Here is a 12,037-nt window from a genome sequence, read left to right on the forward strand (position 1 = left end):
TCACATCCTACATTTCCCCCAAGCGCCCAGGAAAAAATGGGGCACCCTGTTTTCTTGCATGAGAGCACAGCAGTCATTTGGGGGTGTGGAGATCTTGTGCAATTCTACGCTGAGATCTCACCCTTTTAAAAAAAGCACATTTTCTGGGCCGTGATCTCATGCAATGCCCTAAAACACGCATTTTTGGGGGCAGTGCAAACACATCTGCCCAAAAATCACATCTTTAGGTCTCTGTGACTTGTGTAGGAGCACAGGCAGGAAGATGTGCGTCCCAGTTTGGGGACTAAAGATGTTGGCAGGTCGGGTTCTGTCCATGTGCAGAGTTTACCTCTTGCCGCTGAGTAATACCTCGAAAGCAGGCTGAATGAAACAAATGCAAAGCAAGAGTCAAACCTGATCATCCTGGCAAGGAAAGTTTCAAACGCATGTGGGCAGGGGAACAGATCCACGGGCAGCCAGACCCCACCCCAAAAAATGCTTCGGGGCTTGCCATCTGGGTGCTGGCGGTGAACCAGTTTGCTGGGGTTACTCAAAACATTTAAAGTTCTACAGTGCCACTTCAAACCAATATGGCTTCCCCCCCAAAGAATCCTGGGAGCTGTAGTTTGTTGTGGGTGCTGAGAGTAGTTAGGGGATTCCTTATTCCTCTCACGCAACTACAATTCCCAGAGTGACTTAACAGCCAATCCCTCTTTCCAGGGAAGTCCGGGAATTGTAGCTCTGTGAGGGGAGTCTCTTAACCAATCATCAAACTATAGCCCCCAGGGTGTGTGGGTGTGTGTATGGGGGGGGGGAGCTGCATCTCTTTAAAGTGGCACAAAGGTGGCATCAGGGCGTTTTGAGGAAATTTGATGGCATCGTACCTTCCTGACTCGGGCTCTGGCTTCAAGCCCAGCCGTTGACATTCTCCTCACCCGAGACCTCTGCCCCTCTCTCCCTTCTTTATCTTGGCTAGCAAATCTTTGAAACGCCCTCCCTGCGGAGCGGGACGCGTCGGGAGCTGGCAAGAACACCCTGGGAGGAAGCAGCTACAATAAACCCCCAAGACTGTTGTTCCTGGGAAACCAATATTGGTCATTAACCGGTGGGTGCGCTGTTTGCTGTGGCTGGGCTGGGCAGTGAGAATGAATTGACAGCAAACATTCCCGGAGCCTTGCCTGTGGAAAGGGAGGGTGGGTGAGACTGGGTGAAGTGGCAGGTCTTGGCAGAAAGCAACTGGGAGAGGCGAAGGATGGGCTGGGTCCAGAGACTGGGGAAGGGGGCACAGATGAGCCTCATAAATGGAGGCAACGCCCCACCGGTTGGACTCTGGACTGTGGCAGCCAGCTGGAAGACGGAACAACGGGATGGGCACCCGGGCACCCAAGAGGCGGTGCCCGGGTTGCCAGCCCACTCAAACAGATGTACCGTATTTTTCGCCCTATAGGGCGCACCGGCCCATAGGGCGCACCTAGTTTTTTTTGGAGGGGGGAAATAAAGAAAAAAAATTATTTCCCCCCCCCCAGGTGCGGGGCTGGGGAAGCCTGAGCTTCCCCCGACCCCAGCCCCCAGAACAGACTGCTATCCGCAAGCCTAGGAAACCTGGCAGGAAGTCGCGCCGGGCTCCCATGGCTTGCAGATAGCTTCCTGAAGCCTGGAGAGCGAGAGCGGTTGGTGTGCACCGACCCCTCTCGCTCTCCAGGCTTCAGCGAAAGCCTGCATTCGCCCCATAGGACGCACACATTTTGGGGGGAAGTGCATTCTATGGGGTGAAAAATACGGTAAGCCAAGGCCGACCGAAGACTTTTTGCCGCCCGAGGCAAAGGGCAGGGAGGTGGTTTCCTCATACAGATGCCGAGTGGGTTGGCATTTGCATGGCACTCCTATAGCAAGAGGGATGCGGGTGGCGCTGTGGGTTAAACCACAGAGCCTAGGGCTTGCTAATCAGAAGTTTGGCGGTTGGAATCCCCATGATGGGGTGAGCTCCCATTGCTCGGTCCCTGCTCCTGCCAACCTAGCAGTTCGAAAGCACGTCAAAATGCAAGTAGATAAATAGGTACCGCTCCAGTGGGAAGGGACCCCTGACCATTAGGTCCAGTCGCGGACGACTCTGGGGTTGTGGCGCTCATCTCGCTTTATTGGCCGAGGGAGCCGGCGTACAGCTTCCGGGTCATGTGGCCAGCATGACTAAGCCGCATCTGGTGAACCAGAGCAGCGCACGGAAACGCCGTTTACCTTCCCGCGTATAAAATATTATCATTATTTATCTGTCCCAAATCTTCTAATATCCGTTGACAATGTCCACAAGCTGATGAGAGGGAGAGAAAAATTTTCAGTGTTTTCCCTACACTGACTGGCTGCAACTCTCCAGGGGTTTCCCCCCAGTTTTTGCCCAGATATTTAGCCAGGGTCTGAACTTGGGATCTATTCTATATGCTCTTCCGTTGAGCTATATAGACCTTCCCCTTGAACTAACCTTTAGCCTTTATTGCTTGTTTGCTAAGCCTCAGTTATCAGCCACCCACAAACGCCGATTTCAATCTGCCAGAGGCCAAGTGGTGCAGCGCCAGCGGAACAGAACCTCTAAAATCCATGATCGAGGGTTATTTTTGAAGGTTCAGGCGCTAGCCTGTCACTGATGGGTACAGAGATTGCAAGATTGTGGGGATCATAGAATCATAGAGTTGGAATAGACCACAAGGGCCATCGAGTCCAACCCCCTGCCAAGCAGGAAACACCATCAGAGCACTCCTGACATATGGTTGTCAAGCCTCTGCTTAAAGACCTCCAAAGCAGGAGACTCCACCACACTCCTGGGCAGCAAATTCCACTGTTGAACAGCTCTTACTGTCAGGAAGTTCTTCCTAATGTTTAGGTGGAATCTTCTTTCTTGTAGTTTGGATCCATTGCTCCGTGTCCGCTTCTCTGGAGCAGCAGAAAACAACCTTTCTCCCTCCTCTATATGACATCCTTTTATATATTTGAACATGGCTATCATATCACCCCTTAACCTCCTCTTCTCCAGGCTAAACATGCCCAGCTCCCTTAGCCGTTCCTCATAAGGCATCGTTTCCAGGCCTTTGACCATTTTGGTTGCCCTGCTCTGGACACGTTCCAGTTTGTCAGTGTCCTTCTTGAATTGTGGTGCCCAGAACTGGACACAGTACTCCAGGTGAGGTCTGACTAGAGCAGAATACAGTGGCACTATTACTTCCCTTGATCTAGATGCTATACTCCTATTGATGCAGCCCAGAATTGCATTGGCTTTTTTAGCTGCTGCGTCACACTGTTGGCTCATGTCAAGTTTGTGGTCAACCAAGACTCCTAGATCCTTTTCACATGTACTGCTCTCAAGCCAGGTGTCACCCATCTTGTATTTGTGCCTCTCATTTTTTTTGCCCAAGTGCAATACTTTACATTTCTCCCTGTTAAAGTTCATCTTGTTTGTTTTGGCCCAGTTCTCTAATCTGTCAAGGTCGTTTTGAAGTGTGATCCTGTCCTCTGGGGTGTTAGCCACCCCTCCCAGTTTGGTGTTGTCAGGGGTTCAGAAGCAGAGACGCAGAGAAGGGAGGAGACAGAGAGCGAGGGGGAGGAATACGAAGGAAAGATGAGTGGGGATGACGAACCGAGATCGCCGAGCTTATCCAGTGAGTCCGAGGATTCCCAGAAGGGAGCGCCAGCAGTCAGAGCAAGGGGGGAAAGCAGGGGGACACCCCAGGAAGAAGGGTCCAGAGAGGAATCAGAGAGCAGCAGTTGGAGATCGGGACCCACGTACCCAGACGGGAACAGCGGGGAGAAAGGGGACCAGATATCGGGTTCCGGAGGCTTTCAGAAGGAGGGAGGGCATGAGTCAGGAGTAGTCACGCCCACCTCGGGGAGCGACGAAACGATCAAGAGGAAGGTTGAGAGTTGGGCGCGCGCGCCAAGTTCAAATGTAGCGGAAGCTGGCGCAGTAAGCAGCCCAGAGAGTGAACCAGGTCCCAAAGCCCGCCGCAAGGAGGCGGAAGGGTCAGGGGGGTCCGCGTCAGAAGAGAGTAGGAAAAAGGAGACCCCGGGGGGCAGAAGGACCCAGAGACGGAGGGAAAGGCGCAGGAGGTGGAGCAAGGCTAGGGTATTAAGCTGGTGTGCTAGAGGCGGAGACTCAGACGGGTCTTCGCCGGTCTGACCTAGAAGAAGTAGGGCTGCATATTGCAGTTTGGAAATGGAAGCTGTAATCCAATAAAGACTCTTTTAACCTGAACGCTGGCTAACGTGGTCCTATGTGAGCTGGGACTGAGTGGCAGCCCTGACAGTAAGACCCGTCTCATTTAAGCTTCGGACACCTGATACCTCGCAGCGGAGGCAGAAGCAGCGAGAGGAGGAAATTGGTGTTTGGGAGCGAGCTCACAACGGTTGGCAGAGATGACGGAAGCAGAGAAAATTTCAGCGCTGCAACAGGCAGTGACCCAATTGAACGCGGAGGTACAGGCATCCAAGAAAAGGGAGGAGGATGCGGCAGCCGCCTACAGAGATCTCCACGCCAGGTTTGAAGCATTGGTTAAGCATGGGCAGCCAGGACCCAGACCGGAGGGGGTTGGGTTGGCACGGAGAGCAGGAGGGCTTGTGGCTCACTTCGATGGGAATTTACAACAGTACCCCAATTTTCGAGCAGACGTAATGTGCGCACTGCAACTGCTGGCGAAAGACTTTAGGGATGAGGAAGAGAAAGTGGGGTTTATACTATCCCATTTGCATGGGGATGCTAAAGCGTGGCTACGCAATTTGTGGAGGGATAAAGATCCGGCGCTTCAGAATGCAGATGCCTTTATCAAAGCGATGGATGCGTGCTTTTTATCTACCATTGACGTGGATCTTGCCCGACGGGAGATTCATGGACTGAAACAAGGGAGGGCGAGCGTACGCCAGTATCACGCCCGCTTTTTTGCGCTGGCCAGTGCCTTGGAATGGGACCGGGATTCGCCCCCAGTCAGAGACCTATTCTGGGAGGGTTTAAGCAGTGCTGTTAAAGACGAAATTGCGAGGGGGGAGAGGCCCCGGAGCACGCAGGAGGTGGTCCAAAGGGCGCTGACTGTGGGGGTGAGGCTGGAAGAACGTCCGTGGTGCAGAGACGAAGGACGTGGAGGGCGCGAAGCAGCGAGAAGTTTCTCTTTCGTTCCCAGGGACGCTACGCGTGCGCAATCTACACCTCCGCCAGGAGGGGGAGTGGAACCTATGGAGGTGGGAGGAGCCAGGGCTCAGTTAGCTACCAGAGCCCCTGCACCGGCGGCAGTCAAGACTAAACCTCCTAGAGGGACCAGGAAGTGTTATATATGCGACAGCTCTCAACACTTGGCGAAAGAGTGTCCCCAGAGGAGCTCCAAGCACACTGCAGCCTCCGCAACGGTGAAAGCGGCCACGCAACACAGCGAACACCAGCAGGGAAACGACGATGTCTGGCTGGAGACAGAGGCACTGGGGCCCAGCCAGACGCATCACTGAAGCAGTCCCCAGCGATCTTGCAACCCACAGACCCCCTCCCACCCAAACCAGTAGTGCAACTCACAGCATCTCTCCAGCTGCCCGATGGCGTCACTATCGAAGTCCCGCTTTCTGTGGATTCTGGAAGCAACGCAGACTTTATAGCACAGGATTTTGTGGAGCAGCACGCTATACAGCTATTACCGGCCACTCTGCCCCTGCAAGTCATCACAGTGGATGGCAGAGAGTTGCTGGGGGGGCAGGTGGTGAAGCAAACGCCGCCAATGGTGATGCGCCTTGGCAACCACAGGGAAGTCATCAGTTTTAACGTCACACGACTGTCGGACACACCCATTGTGTTGGGCATGAGTTGGCTGGACAGGCACAGTCCGACACTGGCTTGGTACCAGCGACAGCTGATCTTCGGCTCCTCTTACTGCGCAGAACACTGCATCCTGCCCGGACAGGAGGGAGAGGAGGAGGAATCACAACTGCAGTTGGGAACGTTGCAAGCAGTCCCCCACAAATACGCAGACTTTCTGGAGGTCTTCTGCGAGAAGGAGGCAGACAAGTTACCACCGCACAGGCAATATGACTGCAAGATTGACCTCCTACCAGGGGCGACGCTACCAAAGGGGAAGCTGTATTCCATGTCTGAGGATGAACTACAGGAACTCAAACAGTTCATAGATCACAATTTGGAGCGCGGTTTCATCCGGGAGTCCAGGGCAGTAGGGGGCAGTCCTGTTTTCTTTGTGAAGAAGGACACGCCCCAAAAGAGGCTGGTGGTGGATTTTCGCCTCTTGAACAAGATGACCAAGCCCTCTGATTTCCCCATGCCCAGGATTGACGACCTACTGGCGACGGTGCGCAAGGGACGCGTGTTTACCAAGTTGGACCTGCGAGGGGCGTACAATCTCATCCGCATGAGGGAGGGCGATGAGTGGAAGACAGCCATGTTCACGCCTCTGGGCACCTACGAGTACAGAGTGATGCCGTTTGGATTGCAAAACGGTTCTCACTGTTTTCAAGCTTTCATGCATCATGTGTTGGCGGGACTCCTCTACAAGAAGTGCGTCTGCTTTCTGGATGACATCCTGATATTCTCCGAGTCGCAGCAAGCGCATGACCAAGACGTTCGGGAGGTGCTGGAGAGGTTGCAGCAGCATAGACTGTACGCCAAACTGGAGAAGTGCCAGTTCGACACGACGGAGGTGGATTTCTTGGGTTACAAGTTGTCGGACAAGGGGCTAGCCATGGACAGCGCCAAGGTGCGAGCGGTGTTGGATTGGAAGAGCCCGCGCAACCGGAAGGAGGTCCAGCGGTTTGTCGGCTTCGCCAACTTCTATCGCAAGTTTATCAAAGGGTTCGCGATGCAGACGGCGGCTATTACGGACACGCTAAGCTCCAAGAAAAAGAAATTCATCTGGACGGAGCAGGCAGAGCAGTCCTTTCAGGCACTCAAGCGTCTCTTCGCGTCGGAAGAGCAACTGCTGCATATCGACCCCAGCAGACCGATGCGGGTAGAGACAGACGCGTCCGATAGAGCAGTGGGAGCTGTCCTGCTGCAGAGGGACCCACAGGGGGTCTGGAGACCGGGAGCGTTCTACTCCAGAAAGCTCAGCAAGTCGGAGCAGAACTACACCATCTGGGACAGGGAGTTGCTTGCCATTCATGCAGCATTCAAAGCATGGAGGCACTTCCTGATCGGCGCCAAGCACACGGTGCAGGTCTGCACGGACCACAAGAATCTGGAGCACTGGCGCACGGCGAAGTTCCTGAACCAGAGGCAGATACGTTGGGCGGAGTTCTTTGCTGACTTCGATTTCCGAATAGAGTACGTCCCAGGCGACACCAACATCATGGCGGATGCACTGTCCCGAAAACCGCAATACCTCGAAGAGGCGACGCCAGCGGCAGCCATGCACATCTTCGCGCCAACAGCGTGGGCGTGCGCTTCAGCCACAGTAGACCTGGATGCGGTGCGGCGGGCGTTGCAGGACGACTCATTCGCGCAGGCGAAGATGGCCGAGGTGCACAAGGGCACGGCGAAGAGCGACGAGTTCCAGATACGGGACGGCTTGCTCTTACGTAAAGGGGCCATCTACGTGCCTGGAGATGAACTTCGCGCCAAGGTACTGCAGCAGTTGCACGACGCACCCACGGCCGGGCACTTTGGCACGGAAAAAACGGTGGAATTAGTCGCAAGGGACTTTTGGTGGCCCAGACTGAGAGGGGAAGTCGCGGACTACGTCGCGAGGTGCGACACCTGCCAGAGGGCCAAGCCGGTGCACAAACCACCGGCGGGACTGCTCGAACCGCTGCAAACGCCGTTTGAACCGTGGGAGAGGGTGGCCCTGGACTTTGTCACGGATCTACCCAGCTCGAGAGGCAAGACGGCTGTACTAGTGGTGGTGGACTTGTTCACCAAGATGGCACACTTCATACCGTGTGCGAAGGTGGCCACGGCAGAACAAACAGCCAAACTGTTCATAGATCACGTGTTCAAAGTGCACGGGCTGCCGCGGTCTATACTGTCCGACCGCGGTCGCCAGTTCATCTCGAATTTCTGGCAGAAGCTGATGGGCTTCCTGAACGTCAAAATCAACCTGACATCAGCGAGACACCCGCAGACCAACGGGCAAGCGGAGAGGGTCAATGCCATCATGCAGCAGTACCTGAGATGCTATGCCAATCAACAGCCTGCGACGTGGGTGGATTACCTGCCGCTCGCTGAGTTCGCCTACAACAACACGAAGCACGTGTCCACAGGGGTGACACCGTTCTTCGCCAACAATGGGAGGAATCCCAGAACCTTCCCGGGACTGGACAGAGTGGGGGAAGGGGAACCGCAGACGGCGGACGCTTTCGCGTCTGAGTTGCAGGAGGTCCACGATCAACTCCGACGGCAGCTGGAGCTAGCGAAGCACGCATACAAGGTGCAAGCGGACAAGCACAGGCGGGTTGGCGAAGAGATCCGAGTGGGAGACTGGGTCTGGTTGGCAGCCCACGCAGTGCCGACCAGATCGTTAGCCAAAAAGAAGTTGGGGCACAAGCAACTCGGTCCATACCAAGTCGAAGCGCAGATCAACCCAGTAGCTTTCAGGCTGGTGCTCCCGGAGGGTTCCAGGATGCATCCGGTGTTCCACAGGTCGGTGCTCACTCCCTACAGGACACCTCACAGGTTCCAGGAACCAGGAACAGCACCGAGTCCGTCTCAGGAGCGGTCGGAGGCGGGAAGATTGCCACAGCAGGACCCCATCAACGAAGTCACGGAGATTTTGGACTCCAGATGGGGGGAAGACGGAGTGGAATACCTCCTAGCCAGAGAGGGCACCCGGGCTAGTGCTAATAGCTGGGTGCCAGACTACGCTTTGGAGGAACCCCTGCTCAAGGACGAGTTTCATGCCCTTTTCCCACACAGACCCATGCCAGCAGGCTTCTTCGACGACTGGTTGTTCACGCCCACACTTTCCTCCAGCACGTTCCATGGCTTCGACTCGGACGGGGAGCCCGCACAGCGCACACATTCCCCAGAGGGGTCACCGGAGGGTTCGGCGTCCGACACCTCGTATTGGTGGGACGATCGGCCAGAGGAGCAGTGGCGCCGGAGGTGGCTGGAGATGCCAGGTCAAGCGACCGACGCAGAGACTGACATGGACGTGTGCGGGGAGGATCTCGGTTTCGAGCACGGCGGCACTGAAATGGAGGCGGAGCAGCTCACCGTTGACGAACGCGAGGAGGAAGACTCGGAGGTCTTCAGTTGGCGGCCAGCAACGAGGAGCGAACTGTATCCGGCATTCACTCCTGTGATGATGGAGCACCCTGCAACCACCCTTGAAAGTGGGGAGGGGGGAAGGGGGGGCTTCGAGGGGGGGATGGATGTCAGGGGTTCAGAAGCAGAGACGCAGAGAAGGGAGGAGACAGAGAGCGAGGGGGAGGAATACGAAGGAAAGATGAGTGGGGATGACGAACCGAGATCGCCGAGCTTATCCAGTGAGTCCGAGGATTCCCAGAAGGGAGCGCCAGCAGTCAGAGCAAGGGGGGAAAGCAGGGGGACACCCCAGGAAGAAGGGTCCAGAGAGGAATCAGAGAGCAGCAGTTGGAGATCGGGACCCACGTACCCAGACGGGAACAGCGGGGAGAAAGGGGACCAGATATCGGGTTCCGGAGGCTTTCAGAAGGAGGGAGGGCATGAGTCAGGAGTAGTCACGCCCACCTCGGGGAGCGACGAAACGATCAAGAGGAAGGTTGAGAGTTGGGCGCGCGCGCCAAGTTCAAATGTAGCGGAAGCTGGCGCAGTAAGCAGCCCAGAGAGTGAACCAGGTCCCAAAGCCCGCCGCAAGGAGGCGGAAGGGTCAGGGGGGTCCGCGTCAGAAGAGAGTAGGAAAAAGGAGACCCCGGGGGCAGAAGGACCCAGAGACGGAGGGAAAGGCGCAGGAGGTGGAGCAAGGCTAGGGTATTAAGCTGGTGTGCTAGAGGCGGAGACTCAGACGGGTCTTCGCCGGTCTGACCTAGAAGAAGTAGGGCTGCATATTGCAGTTTGGAAATGGAAGCTGTAATCCAATAAAGACTCTTTTAACCTGAACGCTGGCTAACGTGGTCCTATGTGAGCTGGGACTGAGTGGCAGCCCTGACAGGTGTCATCTGCAAATTTGATCAGGATGCCCTTGAGTCCATCATCCAAGTCGTTGATAAAGATGTTGAATAAGACCGGGCCCAAGACAGAACCCTGTGGCACCCCACTAGTCACTCCTCTCCAGGATGAAGAGGAACCATTGATGAGCACCCTTTGGGTTCGGTCAGTCAGCCAGTTACAAATCCACTGAGTGGTAGCATAGTCAAGACCGCATTTTACCAGCTTCTTTACAAGAATATCATGGGGCACCTTGTCAAATGCCTTGCTGAAATCAAGGTAGGCTACATCCACTGCGTTCCCTTCATCTACCAGGCTTGTAATTCTGTCAAAAAACGAGATCAGGTTAGTCTGACATGACTTATTTTTCAGAAATCCATGCTGACTATTGGTGATCACAGCATTCCTTTCTAGGTGCTCACAGACTGTTTGCTTAATGATCTGCTCCAGAATCTTCCCTGCTATTGATGTCAGACTGACTGGGCGGTAATTATTTGGGTCCTCTCTTTTCCCCTTTTTGAAAATAGGGACAACATTTGCCCTCCTCCAGTCTGCCGGGACTTCGCCTGTTCTCCAGGAATTCTCAAAGATGACTGCCAGTGGTTCTGAGATCACATCTGCCAGTTCTTTTAATACTCTTGGATGCAGTTCATCTGGCCCTGGAGACTTGAATACATCTAAATTAGCCAAGTATTCTTGTACTATCTCCTTAGTTATTCTGGGCTGTGTTTCCTCTGCTGAAACATTTGCTCCAAATTCTTCAGGTCGGGCATTGTTTTCTTTATCGGAGAAGACTGAGGCAAAGAAGGCATTGAGGAGTTCAGCCCTTTCTGTGTCCCCTGTTTGCATTTCACCATCTTCTCCTCTGAGTGACCCCCGTTTCTTTGTTCTTCCTTTTGCTACGGACATACCCATAAAAGCCTTTTTTGTTGCTTTTAACCTCTCTAGCAAGCCTGAGTTCATTCTGTGCTCTAGCTTTTCTGACTTTGTGTCTACATGTGCTGGCTATTTGTTTGAATTCCTCTTTGGTGGTTTCCTCCCTTTTCCATTTTTTGTACACATCCTTTTTTAATCTTAACTCAGTTAAAAGTTCTTTAGATAGCCACCCTGGCTTCTTTAGGCACCTTCCATGTTTCCGTCTCATTGGTATTGCCTGAAGTTGTGCTTTTACTATCTCCCTCTTAACAAACTCCCAGCCATCATGAACTCCCTTTCCTTTTAGTATTACTGTCCATGGGATCTCACCCAGCACTTCCCTAAGTTTTATGAAGTCGGCTTTCTTAAAGTCAAGAAATTGAGTCCTAGTATGCTTGGCTGCTCCTTTCCGCTGTATAGTAAACTTCAGAAGAGCATGATCACTCGCGCCTAATGATCCTTCCACTTCTACCCCACTAACCAGGTCATCAACATTGGTTAGGACCAGATCTAAAATGGCTGTTCCTCTTGTTGCTTCTCCCACTTTCTGGACAATGAAGTTGTCTGCAAGGCCAGTGAGGAATCTGTTTGACCTTATGCTCTTGGCTGAGTTTGACATCCAACAAATATCCGGGTAATTGAAGTCCCCCATTACTACTATCTCCCTCCCTTTTGCATGCTTGGCCATCTGTTCCAGGAAGGCATCATCTATGTCCTCTGTTTGGCTTGGAGATCTATAGTAAACTGCCACAATGAGGTCTCTGTTATTCTTCTCTCCCTTAATTTTGACCCAAATGCTCTCACTTTGGCTTTGAGGTTCTAAATCTTGGATCTCTTCACAGGTATACACATCCCTGACATATAACGCCACTCCTCCTCCTTTCTTGTCTGGTCTGTTTCTCTGAAATAGATTGTATACCCCCATTATTACATTCCAATCGTGGTACTTATCCCACCAGGTTTAAGTGATGCCTATTATGTCATATTTAGTTTGCTGTACCAACCGCCCCGGTTCTGGGAGCAGGACTGGCCGACGAACAATGAATTTTG

This window comes from Podarcis bocagei (assembly GCF_964188305.1).
Source record: "Podarcis bocagei genome assembly, chromosome: 7".
Taxonomy (NCBI): Eukaryota; Metazoa; Chordata; class Lepidosauria; order Squamata; family Lacertidae; genus Podarcis; species Podarcis bocagei.